Here is a 15,188-nt window from a genome sequence, read left to right on the forward strand (position 1 = left end):
TCCTCTAACTTACTGGTACGTCTTGCTCAGAGAAGTAACAATGGTATATCTAACTTCCACTCTCAAAAATAGCTATAGTTTAATCTTCTGATGTCTTGAAAGTGAGGCTTGACTAGACTTCTCTTTTCTCTTGCTGAAGAAATAGATCCTTTGGAAGAAAATTGAGGTAAAGTGCAGCATGCATATACTTCTTGTACAGAAATAGGAGAAAAAAGATGAGTAAAATTTACCAGCTGTACATTGAATATCGTCTGTTGAAGTGATGCCCAGAAATACTGTTGTGCATCTGAAGATGTTGAATGCATCATAAATCTCAGCTAATATTATCTAGAATTACTATACTTGGTTATCTATGACCAAAATCAGAATCCTGCTAAAGCTTGTATTACGTAGTTTTTAGAGTTCATTGGCAGCTTCTGACTGAGTTAAGATGAAGAAAGGCAAAGGAAGTGAAGAGTCATCAGGACTCTAGATCCTGGCGATCTTTTAAAATGGAATTTAAACATGTTAGAAAGATCTCTAAATGTCTATAGCACAGATTATTTTTAATCAAGTTACCGATCCTTTTAATACAGCTAAGCCGCCATTTTGGTTTTAGTCTCTACTCTATTTTTTAAGCATTTGGGTATACTTAGGAAACAGGAGGAGTACTTTCTTGGGTGAACAGAAATAGGCAGTGAATGGAAGAATAGTGGAAAAAATCTTGAGCATATATGAGTATGAATAACCTTTGTGAACCAAATGGGTTAATCAAGAGTTATACTATGTGATGTTTCACAGTTTGTACTTAAGGAAATATATGCAAATACCTCTTATCAGCTTCTTTTGAGGGTGTCTGAACATATAAACCTCAGAATGAGTCTTTCATTCACGTAGGTCACTTCCTTCCTTTTTGTTCTTTTTCTCTGGCCTAATTCCCAAAAACAACTTTAACAGATGCCTTAACTTTGAAGTCACTGGGACTACCTACCTGCTTGCAGCTGAACATACACTTAAATAATTTCAGTAATATTTTAGTGAATCCCACTTCTCCGTAATATTGTCTAACAAACTTTTTTTAAGGCAGTAAGCTGAAAAAGGAGCACAACGAGTGGCAAGCTGAACCTACTCAGCTTTGGGAACCTCCCTCTCTTTCCCATCAAGGAAGGAGTAGGAAGCATAATGTCATCTTCCAGATAGAAGTACCAGGCTGTATACATGAAGACAGGTGGAGCAGGTGGCAGTCCCATTTAAACACTACCCCTTCCAGCATGATGAAGGCACTATCTTTTAGTGCTAGACTGTGTGCAAAAATGACAGGCCAGGTGTGGTTCCTGGGCTGTCAGCTGGAACATGCTGTAAGCCATCTTACATCTTTTCCTTTTTCCTTCTGAGCCACTCCTTTTACTGTATCTAGTTTTTCTAACTTCATCATAATGTGTTGCCTACTTTCCAGCCATTTTTTGCCTTTTATTCAATACCTTTCCAAATAATTCACTATGAAATAGGTGTTCAGGACTTTTGGGCCTCAAACAAAATTTTACTCGTTTCTGTGTTCGAGAGATGACCAGCTTTTCTGTGTACGGTAGGGTTTAAATTTTGGCTAAATGTTGTAAACGCTGATGTTGGGGTGTGTGTGCATGTGTGTGTGTTATGATGGCTGATATAATTTGGAAATGTACAAAACAGATGATTGCAAAAAAACCATGAGAGATAACCTGACACTAAGATGATCTTGAATTTCTGCATCTCAGTGGTGATTAAACTCATTAAAATATATTTTCCACCCCTCCCAAAAATATAATCCAACAAAAACCTTCAAAGGATTAAAATCAGCTAGTTCTTTTCTTAGAGGCATCTTTGTACAAGGTGGCAGAAGTGCTGTGTCTGTAAGTTTGTTTGGGCTGCTCTTATTGTAGTGTGTGTCTTTTATGGAATCTATTTCCCTTCCTCAAAAATCATAGGACACTGTATGTTGCATTGGCTTTGCTGTTAGCACTGTAGATTCAAGTAAAAATTTTTAGGGAAAGCAAGAATGTCTCAGATGCAGTTGCAGTGATATTTCCATGCTTCAAATTTATGGTAGAGTCTTGCAGCTCTGCTGAACTAGCAAATTTGTGCTGCACTATGCACTTGTCTTCTTGTCAGTCTTTGCATTGTTTTTCCCTATCTATCATACAGAAAAACCTGTATCCGCCTGTTCTTAGAAAGCCCCATAACTGAAGAGCAAGACTGGTAGAATTACTTTACTGATTTATTAATTTTATTAAGTCTTGAACTTAAGATAGTCTTCCTGATACTTTAAATCAAGAGATATCTGACATATGTGCTCATACAACATTGCATGAATGTTCCTTTCTCACAAAAAGATATCTGTTTAGGTCCAGGTATCTGTCTAGAAAAAGAACTGTCTGCTGAGTGATGGACTTGGTTAAAGAAGAATTAGGAAAACTGACAGACAGTGCTTTATCTGTAAGTCTTTGGTGAAAATCCTTTAGGGCAAGGGTTCTACAGTTTCCTGCTGTTAGTCAGTATTGTCTTCAGAATGGATGAAAATATTTTTCATTTTGTACTTAAGTTAGGCTCTTTCTTTTGCCATGTGTTATACTACTGAGTATGGGCCATTGACTACTTTTGGCTTTAAGATGAAATAACTGTCTTGGAACTCCCATTTGACATTTGTCATACACAGCAATAGTACGTGGGTAATTGAACTCTGTTGTTTGTCTTGAGGCAGTCAGTGGATTTCATAATGCTTAATTTTATTTGGACTCACTACCTGTAGGAACAGAGAAGACTGAGTCTAAAGAGGTGTAAAATCCATTGGTACAAAACTCAATTCATTGCAGATAGTGAAAATCTGAATTGCTGTTTCTGAATCATAGTTCATGTGCCCAATCTTTTATTTTGGATATGTACAATCTTAAGTTTGGATATCTGCATGTCCCCTTTCTTCCTGCACTTCTTTCCCTTCCTGTAGTCAAGTATGTATGTATAATATAAGAGGAGTTACATGGAGCCAGAGTGCGGGTTTACAGGTATTGTCGGAGCAAGGAAAGTATAACAGGCACATGAGACCAGGAAATTACAACGTTCCTTGGTGTACTCTACTTAAACTTGTTCAATATGTTAACAATTCATTTATTACGCAGAGGAAAATCACAGTTTTGAGCATATGTGAAATTTATGTAATTGCACTGTGAATTTCAAGTACTTCAAATCTATATAAAAAAATTATTACCAGACTATTTAATTCTCTACTCTTTCAGCCATAATTTAATCCTATGTTAGGCCAGTGTGATGCATGCTTGATTGTATCTTCTTTTCTTCGTAGCCCTTGATGTCCATTGTTCTGTACAGGGGGATGGTAATGAATTTGAGAAAAGGATTTTTAAATACAGAGACTTGGCTTCTTTTTTGAACTACTGGCAGGACCTCATTCAAACCAGTCTCTCTGGTATTAAAAAGAAAGTGTTGATTCCTTCTGTGTGAAAGTTGGCTTGTCTGGGTCTGAAAACTTATGCTGAGAAGTGATGTGGTATTTAAATCCTGACACTGTTTAGAAAAATAGAAACTGTGCCAGAGTTTCTGCAATTGAGAAAGCTTCTTTCATGTTTCAACTGCTTCAGTCATTGAACACAAATTCCTTCTTACGGGATCAAGTGTCATTGCTATTTGCTACCATGGCAAGTTTCTGTAGAGAAATACTCGGTGCCATCAGTAAGCTCGATTTATGGAAAGCATATTATATTAATGAGAATAAAAAGATACCTTTCCAAGCAGAGTGCTATTATTATTGCTAAGGTCTCTTCCAAACTGAGTATTCCAAAGGAAGTTTCAACATGAAGATCTGATGCTTCTAATGGATCTCTACATGCAGACTAATGCTAGTAAGTGGACCAGCAATCCAGTGAGTGCTTGCCTGGCTGTGAACAGCCTGCTGGGCTTGTGGCTTTGTTAGTGTGCCATTGGATCTGTCCAGGGACAGGTGTTCTGGCAGTCTACCTGCATGTGGTTTGCTTTATATCTGTTTCCTCAAGCTATTTTCCCCTCCCAACTGGACCAAAAAGCAAGCCGAAGTCCAGCGTGCTACCTTGCAGCTTTGCACAGGCATGTAGCTGACATAGGATGCTTGTAGCTGGGCTATCAGGATCTGTTGATTTAGGGAAGTGCAAGCTTGGGCTGCTTAAAAATCTCAGCTGCTCTTTGAGGAGAGACAGACAACCAGATTCTGTCCTGAGTATAAGACTTGTTCTTGCACCACATGACAAGTGGAATGTGTGCAGGTGTGCTGAGGGCCATGTTAGCAGACGGTATCCGAAAAGTTGAAGCAGAATCAAGATTTCACTTGGGTTTTGGGCATGTCTCCAGGAACAATGTAGTGGAAAATGAAAGAAATATAGCCAATTATTTGAAAAAACAACTAAACAGGTTGATTGCCTTTCTATCAAGAGGAATTTACATTTTCTGAAAATCCATTCTTAGACTATGTTTTGTTTCAGACTTTTCAAAATTATGAGGAAGAATGTGGCCATTTAACTTCCGTTTGCATGAGCCAATACTACTCCATCTATTTGATTCTTACTGCTTTGTGTGTGCTGTGTGACCGGTCTGCTGAGATAGTACTTGTTTCCTCTGTTGCCAGTAGTTATGAATGTCATGAATATTTTTTTGACCTTGTAACACCCAGAAGATGTTGGGTATCGTAGCATTACGGAAAAAGACATCGCTGCCCTTTTAAGTTCACTTGGGAACTTGAGGGTAACTTCATGTTAAATTATTCTGCAATCTTAAAGCTAGTTGTGTCCAAAGAACCAATTTATCCATAGGAGGGTACATTGCTCCCTTTTTATATATCTCTCACCCCAATACTGTCCTGGTAAAGAGGACTTTAATGGGAAGTATAATAAGCAGAAACTACTATGGATGGGACTGACTGCTCTGAGAACTCATTTAGTGTGATGAGACAGTCCTCTTAACTTCCATGCTGAAGATGGTTGGCAAAGCAATTACTCTTTTCCAGGTCAGGACCCAGACTTCATAAAACCTTCTTGTGGAAAAGCTGAAGCATGGAATTATTTATCTATTGCAGTGGAATTCCAAGGCTGGGGATGGAGAAGTATCATGGTCCCTAACCTGCCATTTCTCATTGTACATGGGAGGACTGTAATAGGCTATTTCGAGAGTCCTCTCCACTTCTTCTCTGCTGATGACATTATATTCTAAGTAATTCTGACTACTGATACCCAAGTAACTGGGCCTAGAAACTTGTGCGAATCTGAGAGGTTCCATTGTCAAAAACCAATGAGGTTCTTGGCTCAGTCAGGTGCTGCTTGTGCTAACATCTTCCTCTCTTCTCTCCTCCCATCCCTTTCTCTGAGACCCCTAAGCAGTGGGGGAAAGAATAGAACAAAGGGCTTTGGTCAAAACCAAGAGAGTCTGTGGCTTTTATTGTTTCACCATAAATAGTATTGAAGAGAGTTAGCATATGAGGATAAGTATGAACTGCTTTTAAGAAACAGCAGTTGCAGTTTGGAGTCTAGAAAGAAACAATCTTAAAATTTGTTTAATTTTTTCCCCTCTGTAGACTTTCTCATGTTTCAGATGCACTCAAAAAGCCAAGTTCCATCATGGCCTCATTTTTCCAAGAAAACATGTCATAAAAGAGATAATGAAATATAAGTAAAAGTTGTAGTTTTAAAAATTTCTGCGTTCAGCTATTACAGCAATTTACCTGTCTCAGAAAATGATAAAAAGCCTTGATAGACTGTATTCTTTGATTAACTTTTGCAGTGGTGTGAACTGTCCAAGAAGAAGAGTTCAGCTGTCTTTGCATTTGCCAGACCTTCTTTTGAAAAAAAGAAAATAATTGAACTGAAGATGTGCCGAACTTGGCTTGTGCAACAGTAATTGAGGGAGTGATTTGTGTAATGTGGGTGACTGGAAGTATGTACTTGGATAGTTACTGCTATCAAAGAAGAGAAATCAACTGAGATGACTGCCTTCCACTGCAGCAGTTATTAGGCTCTGTGTGCTTTCATGTCATCTGGTACAGGCTTGGTACAATAGCAGCAGATTATATCTGGGCATATAACATGCTTCTAACTTCCCACTTAATCTTTAGTTCTGGTAGTAAGCTGTACTTAATTTAAGCACATTCTTTGGACATTGGGAATGAAGCCGTCAATAGTTGTTGGAAGCAAGATTTTTGTTTATATATGAAGCTGATCATTATATTTCTGAGCATGAACTATATTCCTGTCTTTTACTGCAGCCCTTCCACTACTCTGAAGTTTCAGTTATGTTCTTGAGCTGCTGTCATCCAGTATCCCACTTTCCAAAGGAAGAGTTGAATGGAAAGATGTTTAAAACTCATTGTTTCATGAGAAAACTTGTAACTATTTGATGGCAAGTTATTCACTGTAAGCCTTTACTTAAAAGTTCTCTGGTTTTGCTTCAGTTGGGGTGACAGAGTACATGACTGAAAATTCAGAAGTTCTTAGGCAAAACTTAGTGAAACCAAACTTGGTATTCTAAGGAAATAGAGTAGAAAATTTCAAACTTGTCAGTATGCATCACAGGTACAAGTGCAAAATACCATTTTGAAGATACCCTTTGCAGTTTCTGTGTCTGTGTCCACCCTATAAAACACAGAACATTGTCATTCAGTGTTCACAGCAGTAAGTTGGAAACTGACTTGAAAGTGAAGGTGATGAACATTCAAAGTGAACATTTGAAGTGGTAATTTTCTTAAAAACGTGTAGTTCTTAATGCAAGCTGTCCCAAGACCACTAGAAGTCACCTTTTCCCCTGTTATTGTGCCCAGATATTCTTAAATTGAAATTAAAATTCCCACTTTTAATTAAGCATTTGTGATCCTGAATAAATCCTGACAGCATATTGCGGGGATGTAGTCTGGGAGGTGAAACGTGACTAAGTGCAGTGTTACATACTCCATGGAGTTTCTTAGTTCCCTTCACAATCTGAGTGTCAAGGTGGTCTTTTTATTCCTTTTCCAGGGTTCTTGAACATACTCGTCAAAGGACTAAAGGAAGGTAACTGTTGAGGATAATGAATAGGTAATTGTGTAAATCTTGACTGCGTTAAATTAAAAGAAAAGTATAGAATAGAGTCTCTTACTAGGGAAGTGACTGAGATGCGTTTTGGGCGTTCATGAAGGTCAAGTAAGCGTTTAACATGCCATCATGTATTGCCATCTCTGTATTAGAGTACGAAGGTTTTATGTGGTATTTTTCACCATTTAAAAACGTCAGCAATGTTGTTCTGCAAACAAATTTGGAAAAGCCATTTTCTATCCACTACATCACTACTAACATTCCAAGTGTGTTTTGGTAAATTTTCTTTGTAGGTAAGGCTTTACCTTGTGTCCTTAGAGTAAACAAGAACTGCATCATATGACAAGGGTAGTAAAGAATTTTTTTTTTTCTGTTGCAAGTCACCCTGAACTATAACATTGTTAATTTAGCAACTTGCTTTTACAGCTTCCTGCTAAGTTTGTTTGGGCAGAGATGGGGAGTGCTTGCATAAGAGGGATTATTTTAGTGGAAGTGGGAACATTAGAGTTTAGGAATGAACTTCAAATGAAACTTCTGGAAAATGTACTAGGTGATCATGTAAAATTGAAAACTGAGGTCCTAGGCCAGAGATTATTTAATTTATAATTTTTGCAGTTTAAATCCTGTCTTAAATTTTTCACTTGCAAGTTGCGACGCAGAGGAAAACTTTCAGTGAAATTAAGTAGACTCAGAATTAACTGAAAACTTCCCCATGGAAGTTTTGCATGGTGGGTCTTTTACCTTCTAGAAAAATGGGGTAGATAATATAGTCATATAATAGTCAAATATATTTTCTATTTTAAAATAGAATCACTTTCATTTTTATTAAATAATGTGTTGAGATAGTCTAAATCTTTTCTAAAGTGCTATAATTTATTTTGTGCTCTAAAAAGCAGTCTTGCATTTCTGCTTTCTGCATATGAATTGTCCTGGTTTTGGCTGGGACAGAGTTAATTTTCTTCCTGGTAGGTGGTATAGTGCTGTGTTTCGGATTTAATATGAGAATAATGTTGATAACACACTGATGTTTTATTTGTTGCTAAGTAATTTTTACACTAGTCAAGGGCTTTTCAGCTTCCCATGCTCTTGTCAGGTGCACAAGAAGCTGGGAGGGGGCACAGCCAAACTGGCCAAAGGGCTATTCCATACCATATGATGTCATGCTCTGTATATAAACTGGGGGGAGTTGGCCAGGGGCAGGGATCGCTGCTTGGGGACTGGCTAGGAGTTGTTCAGTGGGTGGTGATCGGTTGCATCACCTGTTTTTCCTGCGTTTTGTTCCTCTCTCTCTCTCTCTCTCTCTCTCTCGTTGTTTTCCTTTTCATTACAATTTATCATCATTATTATTATTAATTTATTTTATTTTACTTCCGTTATTAAACTGTTCTTTTCACAACCCATGGGTTTTCTTACTTTTGCTCTTCAGATTCTCTCCCGCATCCCACCGGGCAGGAGGATGAGCAAGTGGCTGTGTGGTGCTTGGTTGCTGGATGGGATTAAACCACAACAGGCCTTTTTGGTGCCCAACATGGACCTCGAAGGGTTTGAGATAATAACAACAGGCTAACCAGAGCTTATTAAGGAGTTTATATGTGTTAACAATTGCAGGTCATGATATTGATTAATCTGTTCTCTATATTAGTTTATCTGCTCTGCACCGTGCTCTTTTTTTTCCTGTAGATGTTAAAGATTGGTGTTGGTTTTTGCAGTTTGCTGTGTTCTGCAGTGATTAGTGATGTTTTGCCTGGGAGATTTGTTATTAAAACACTGTCCTTGAGCTTAATATGGTATTTGAGCTTTGTACTGAAGCCATTACTGTACTTCGGGTACCACCTCATGGAGACAATTAGCACCTCTTCTTCCTCCGAGAGGTTTTTTATGGAGGAAATACAGAATGGCACCTTCGCTACTTTCTTCTATGATGTTTCCTCCTTCATTACAATAACTTTTCAGTATGCTGAACATCCTTGGGTAGTAAAGATATTTCTATTGGTATTTCTTGGGAATATTGTTTCAGTTTTGTGTAAGGTTAATAAGCAATTTAAGAATATCATCCAGAGATCTGCCCCAAGGCTGGATAGTTATGAGTGGCAGGGTGTGTGGGATAGCATGGGAAAATGCCTAGGACGGTGGGCACCTCCAGTGTTTTGGAACTTCACCCCTGAATGAGTGCAGAATCCTGAAAAATTAGTAGAATATTTGGAAAAAGTATGCGGTCACCCTGGCAATTCTAGGGAGACACAGATCACTGCAATGTGCTAGGGCCTTGCCCATGCCTGCTGAGCCCTGTTTAGCACTATTCAGAACTAAAAGAAGATCTGGATGTGATGACAAAACAACAGGCACTGTGGCTACTCCAACCCCGGTGACAGGTACTGCAGCTGAACCAGAGGACCAACCCGTGCTGGTATCAGTTGCCCCTGTACACAAGAAGAAATGTTGGAAGCAAAAGTCTGCTCCTTTAGTAAGGGATGATGAAAAAGCAGGGCCATCATGAGGAGAGGAGGAGGAAGAGGAAGAACTCGTAAAACGAGATGGAAACCACCTGATCCCTATCCCTGAGTGAGCTGTGAGATATGTGAAAAGATTTCAGCCCTCGTCCAGGCAAGCACATCATCACCTGGCTGCTCCAATGGTGGGATAATGGGGCCAGTAGCCTGGAATTAGAGGGTAAGGAAGCCAAACAGCTGGGATGCCTTTCTAGGGAAGGGGGCATTGACAAAGCGATTGGAAAAGGAGCACAAGTCCTCAGCCTCTGGAGGCATATACTGTCGGGTATGAAGGAAAGATATCAAGGAAGACGTTATATATCTCCCAGGCAATGGACCACCCTGGAGAGAGGTATCCAGTACCTGAGGGAATTAGCCGTGCTGGAGGTGATCTATGATGATGTGAACAACAAGCAGGTATGCAAAGATCCAGATGAAGTCTGGTACACATGACCCATGTGGCGGAAGTTTGTATGGAGCGCACCGGCATTGTATGCCAACTTGTTGGCAATACTCACCGGGAAAGATGAAGAGGCACCAACGGTGGATGAATTGGCTGATCAGCTCCGGGAATACGAAGAAAGTGTCTCTTCCTCCCTTGTCTCAGCTGTGGAGAAACTGTCCCGGGAGGTCCAGCAACTCAAAGAGGATATGTCCTACTCTCCACCTGTATGGACCAGTATCTCAGCTATTAGGAGTCGGCATTCTTCTGCTCAAGAGAGAGGATATAGAGGGTACGCACCACAGGGCACCCTACGGTTTTACCTGCGTGACCATGGAGAGGACATGAGGAAATGGGATGGAAAACCTACCTTGACCCTAGAGGCATGGGTACGTGAGTTGCAAGGAAAAACAATCATACAAGGGGGTTCTTCCAGGAAAATTGCTGCTTCGGTTTCCAGTAGGCAGTTCCCCAGACAGAGTAGAAGGGCTGATCCTACTCCTGATTTTAATGAAGGAACTCCTGCCTTGTATTTACAAGAAGCAGGTAATGAATACTATGACCAGGACTAGAGAGGCCCTGCCTCCAGCCAGGTGGAGGAAAGGGACAACTGGGTTTACTGGACTGTGTGGATTCGATGGCCTAGCACATCAGACCCACAGGAGTATATAAGGCTGTAGTAGACACCAGTGCACAGTGTACCCTGATGCCATCAAACTATAAAGGGGCAGAACCCATCTGTATTTCTGGAGTGACAGAGGGATCCCAACAGCTGACTGTATTGGAGGCTGAAGTGAGCCTAACGGGGAATGAATGGCAAAAGCACCCCATTGTGACTGGCCCAGCGGCTCCGTGCATCCTTGGCATAGACTAACTCAGGAGAGGGTATTTCAAGGACCCAAAAGGGTACCAGTGGGATTTTGGTATAGCTGCCTTGGAGATGGAGGAAATTAAACAGCTGTCCACCTTGCCTGGTCTCTCAGAGGACCCTTCTGTTGTGGGGCTGCTGAGGGTCAAAGAACAATGGGTGCCAATCGCTACCACACGGTGCACTGGCGGTAATATCACGCCAACCGAGACTCCCTGATTCCCATCCATAAGATGATTCATCGACTGGAGAGCCAGGGAGTGATCAGTAAGCCTTGCTCAGGTGAGCGAGTGGCTGCGTGGTGCTTAGTTGCTAACTGGGGTTAAGCCACGACATGAATTTATTGAGCAATTTTCAAAAGCTTTTGCAGCATCTGTAATAGAACCTCAAATAAAAATATTTTTGTGTCTGCCTTGATGCAGATCTAATTTAAATACTCCAGTGTTTTAGGTGGAAGTGATAATTAAACAAATACTTCACAATAACAGAGATCTGAAACAGGGCATGCATGAAATGTAAATATATGGGTGTGATGTATTAAAAGGGCATAGGTGTAGTTTTTGGAGTGGCTGCATCATAATGGGGCAATCAGATTTTGACAGTACTGTGTTGGGATGCTTTCACTTAAAAAAGCATTCTGCTGTTGTTATGAAATAAGTCTGAGGATGTGTTAATACAGCTTTACTTCACTCGATATCAAACCCCTTCATCATAACATTCTTAATTGTTAGAATTTCTCAGTGTCTCCTACCCTTAAAGCTGTAGAAGGAGGTAGTGTTAAAAGCAGAGGTAGTATCTGGATGAAAGGTGGTTTCTGGTGAAATTCATTGCCTAAGCATTTTCACTGAAGCAAGAGAGGATCAAAACAAAAGTGCCAAAAACTGATTTGAAGCCTAGAGTAATAGCAGTGGGACAAAATATACATGTAGTGTTTTGCACTTAAGGAAGAGGACAGTTTGTTCAGCTACAAATTTAAGGTTTGGAGGAGACAGGTTCAAAATGATCTTTTATATTCGTTTGTGACAGACCAGTAGATTGAGCTGACGGTATGATATAACTGTGAGAAGGTCAAAATAGATCTCATGATCTATCTGTATCAGTAGAAAAGAAAGTATTAATGCTGTTGTGCAGGCACTCATGAGACTCTTGTCTAATATAATTTGCACAATTCTGACTGTCCATGTTGAAAAAAGGTGCAGACTGGAAGAGGTACAGAGGAACTATGCCAGGCTTACTTCTTTCCCAATCAATATAGGAGAGGAGAAATTGCCCTCTTTAGGGCAGAAAATTACCCTCTTTAGGTTACAAGAATGAAAACTGAGGCATTGTTTTCTAGCTGTAAGTGATTTGGATTAAGAACAGCGGGCAGAAAGAATTGTTTAAGCTAAATTTCATATTAACCAAGATTAAGGAAACACCCAGGTATCTGAAGTGTGGATTTTTTGGATGGTTTCCTACTGGTGTTCTGTTGAGCGATCAGGTGCTTTCAGATGGAAGGATGCAAGCATGCCTGAGATGCAAACTCCAGCGGAACCAACAAGATCTCTATTGATCAGATTCAGCATGCGTCTCTGGAGGTGCACAGTGTTGTTACTTTGCTCTGCAGTAGAGTATCCAGTTTTGTGCATTAGAAGTACCTTGTCTTGTTTGCAGATGTACCCAAACCACATTACAGAATAGCTCTGTGAGTATTGTTCTGAGCCATGACATTTACAGTGTAAGTAGAGTACCTTACAATCCTTGTGAATTTTAACTTTCTTCTTTGAAAATATGCCTGCATAGTGTGCCTAGATGAAAGTGCGAATGGTTGAAGAAACATGTTCATAACAGAACTTTTGAATCTCCCGTTTTGTTGCTGCTGGGGTGCCTGTTCTTAGAAGTGGGGCAGAACATAAAACCTGGAAGTTTCACAGCTCACCTTTATCCACTCTGACAATGTTGGTTGGAGACCAGTAACAAGATGAAACCACATAGGACTTAAAGTGGAATTCTCCTCTCCCTTTGGAAGGGTGTTCACTATTTTTTCTTCAGGTCTAAATTTAGCACTTGGGTGAAGAAGGGATCTGATTTAGGAAGATCTCCTCATTGATTTCCAGTTGGCCTTAGGATAAAGTTATCAATGGGATAAAATTGTATAGATGGTTCTGCATGAGTTCACCTCAACTTTCCCACCAAGAAAAGTGGTACAGTAAACGGAATTGTTTTTGTGTTACACATAACTTGCTCCTGGGTATATAACTGTGGTCTTTACTTATGTTGTTAGTATTTTGTCAGTCAGTTATGCTGTCTTCAGGCTCTGTCACCCTGCAACAGGTAAATAATTTTGAGTCCTGTGACAGAAATACAGAGATACAAAGCTTTGATTCATTTGGAGGGGTGCACATTAGACCTGAAAAACTGAGATACAGAGAAAGGTATACTTCAAAAGCTGTACTCGCTTTGTTGCATCTGTTATGCTGGTATTTTGGACTTCATAAATACTGGCATTAATTGCCTGTGTATGTGACTGCAGAGAATATGTGTTTCTTCATCCAGCTGTTTCTTGCAAAATACGAGGAACGATGATTGATGTGATCCGGTAAGTTCAGCCTGTTGTATAAGTCGAGTGGAGTGCAGGATACATCGTGGAACTTGTTGAGTTTGTACTGAAACTTTGGGTACAAAGTAGTATCTTAGACTGCATATCCACTGAATGCGTTTTGCCTTAATTTAAAAATCAGTTTTAAAATATCCTTTAGTACCTGAAGTACTAAAGTAGTTGAAGAGCTAAGGGAATACAGTCTTTGTTCACCAAAATTGAAATTTCTCCTGGGGCATATGCTAGCATTCATTTAAAGTACAGTAGTCTTTGTGTGACATCAGTACATACTTTCCTAACATCTGTAGCTGAAAAGTAAGAACACTACAAAAAAAATGAAGTAATTCGGAAATAATAAAAGGAAAGGCCTTTCAAAAAGCTTTTGGTTGACTTGCTTTTACACGCTCCAGTTTGTGCTGTATGGTGGTTGAAGCTTTTGCATTAAGTTCCTTCTGTATTTCATTTCAAATGCAACTGCTGCTTGTAATTTGAGGCACAATACTGTTTTTAATTTCTCTCCTCTTGGAACACTTAAATTTTTTTTTCCTGCAATGGCAGCTTTTACATATACAGCCCTACTTGTCTAGAGTATAGGTAGAGGCTTTCAAAAGTATAGAACATCTCCTTTTCTTTCCACTGACCTCCACTGCCTCCAACAGATTTAGATTTCTGGATTACTTAATTTCTCAATAATTTCTTCAATGTCTGGAATATTTGCTCTTTGTATTTGTGCGGCTTGACAGGTGCAGAGAAATGCTTATGTTTTGAAGTTTTTTCAAAGATCTCCTCAAAGGTTATTTCTTTTAAATAGCAACATATGAACATTTGTAATAGCAAGAGGAAAAGTAGTGGTTTCCTTTAAGCTGTACCTTATCATAACTGTATAATATACAGTTTAGAGGGGAAATGGAACCGGTTTCAAAATTTGGCTCCTTAGTACTACCTTTTAGGAAGACTAATGCAAATAGGCAGCTAAAGCAAAAGCTTCATTATTTAGGGCAATGTGTAAAGTTTTCGGAAACTGTGGAAGTAAATTTATTTATTTGTTGGCAACTTGCAGTGGTGATGTTCAGATATTCAGCAAAGATTTACTGTAGTTATTAAGTTTCTGATGAACAGTATTTAGAAGCTGTAAACCAGGATATTAGCAATTTAGTATCAATTCATAAAGTAATTATGTGGAGACATAGGTCTGCTTTTTTTTCTTTTTTTTAATTGTGTGAAAATTCTTACATTTAGCTCAAAATGACCACTGACAGCATAGCTTTTTCAGTGTTGCTTGAGTTGCCCTGGAGAAGCGCAGGCATCTGTAACTGAGCTGATGGTGTTTATGGGTTTAAACTGGGGCCTTTTATATTACAACAAGAGTGGAGATTTCTGTCTTTCAGTATCAATATGAATTTTCAGTATTTATTTAAAGGTAATATTTACATGGTGTGAAAGAGTATATAGCAAAGTTCAAGAAGAGTAATAGTGAGTGAAGCTTTCCATCTGAATGAAGGATGCCAGGAAATAATTACAGAATCACAGAATTGAAAGGGACTTCTTCAGATCATCTGGCCCAACCCTCCTGCTCAAACAGGATCAACTGGAGCAGGTTGTCCAGGACTGTGTCTGCTGGGTTTTGAGTATCTCCAGGGATGGAGACTCCACAACTTCTGCGGGCAGCCTGTTCCAGTGAGGATGAGAGACAAATGACATAAATGGAAGCAAGAGAAATTCAGACTGTAGGTAAGGACAACCTTTTTCATCATTA

The 15,188-nt window shown here is 39.5% G+C and overlaps 1 protein-coding gene across 5 annotated transcripts in view; it reads left to right on the forward strand.

Annotated features, from left to right (window-relative positions):
* The window catches only part of PALS2 (protein associated with LIN7 2, MAGUK p55 family member), a 63,102-nt gene that overhangs the window by 12,967 nt on the left and 34,947 nt on the right, over positions 1 to 15,188 (forward strand). The window contains exon 2 of one of the 5 annotated variants that reach the window (XM_075492999.1): positions 2,367 to 2,451. The exons of 3 other annotated variants lie outside the window; for them this stretch is intronic. The gene's annotated coding sequence lies outside the window, so the exon portion shown is untranslated. Of the gene's footprint in view, positions 1 to 2,366; positions 2,452 to 15,188 lie in introns of those variants that run through there. One more of the 5 variants, XM_075493000.1, reaches the window with a different exon arrangement.

This window comes from Mycteria americana, chromosome 2 (assembly GCF_035582795.1).
Source record: "Mycteria americana isolate JAX WOST 10 ecotype Jacksonville Zoo and Gardens chromosome 2, USCA_MyAme_1.0, whole genome shotgun sequence".
NCBI lineage: Eukaryota > Metazoa > Chordata > Aves > Ciconiiformes > Ciconiidae > Mycteria > Mycteria americana.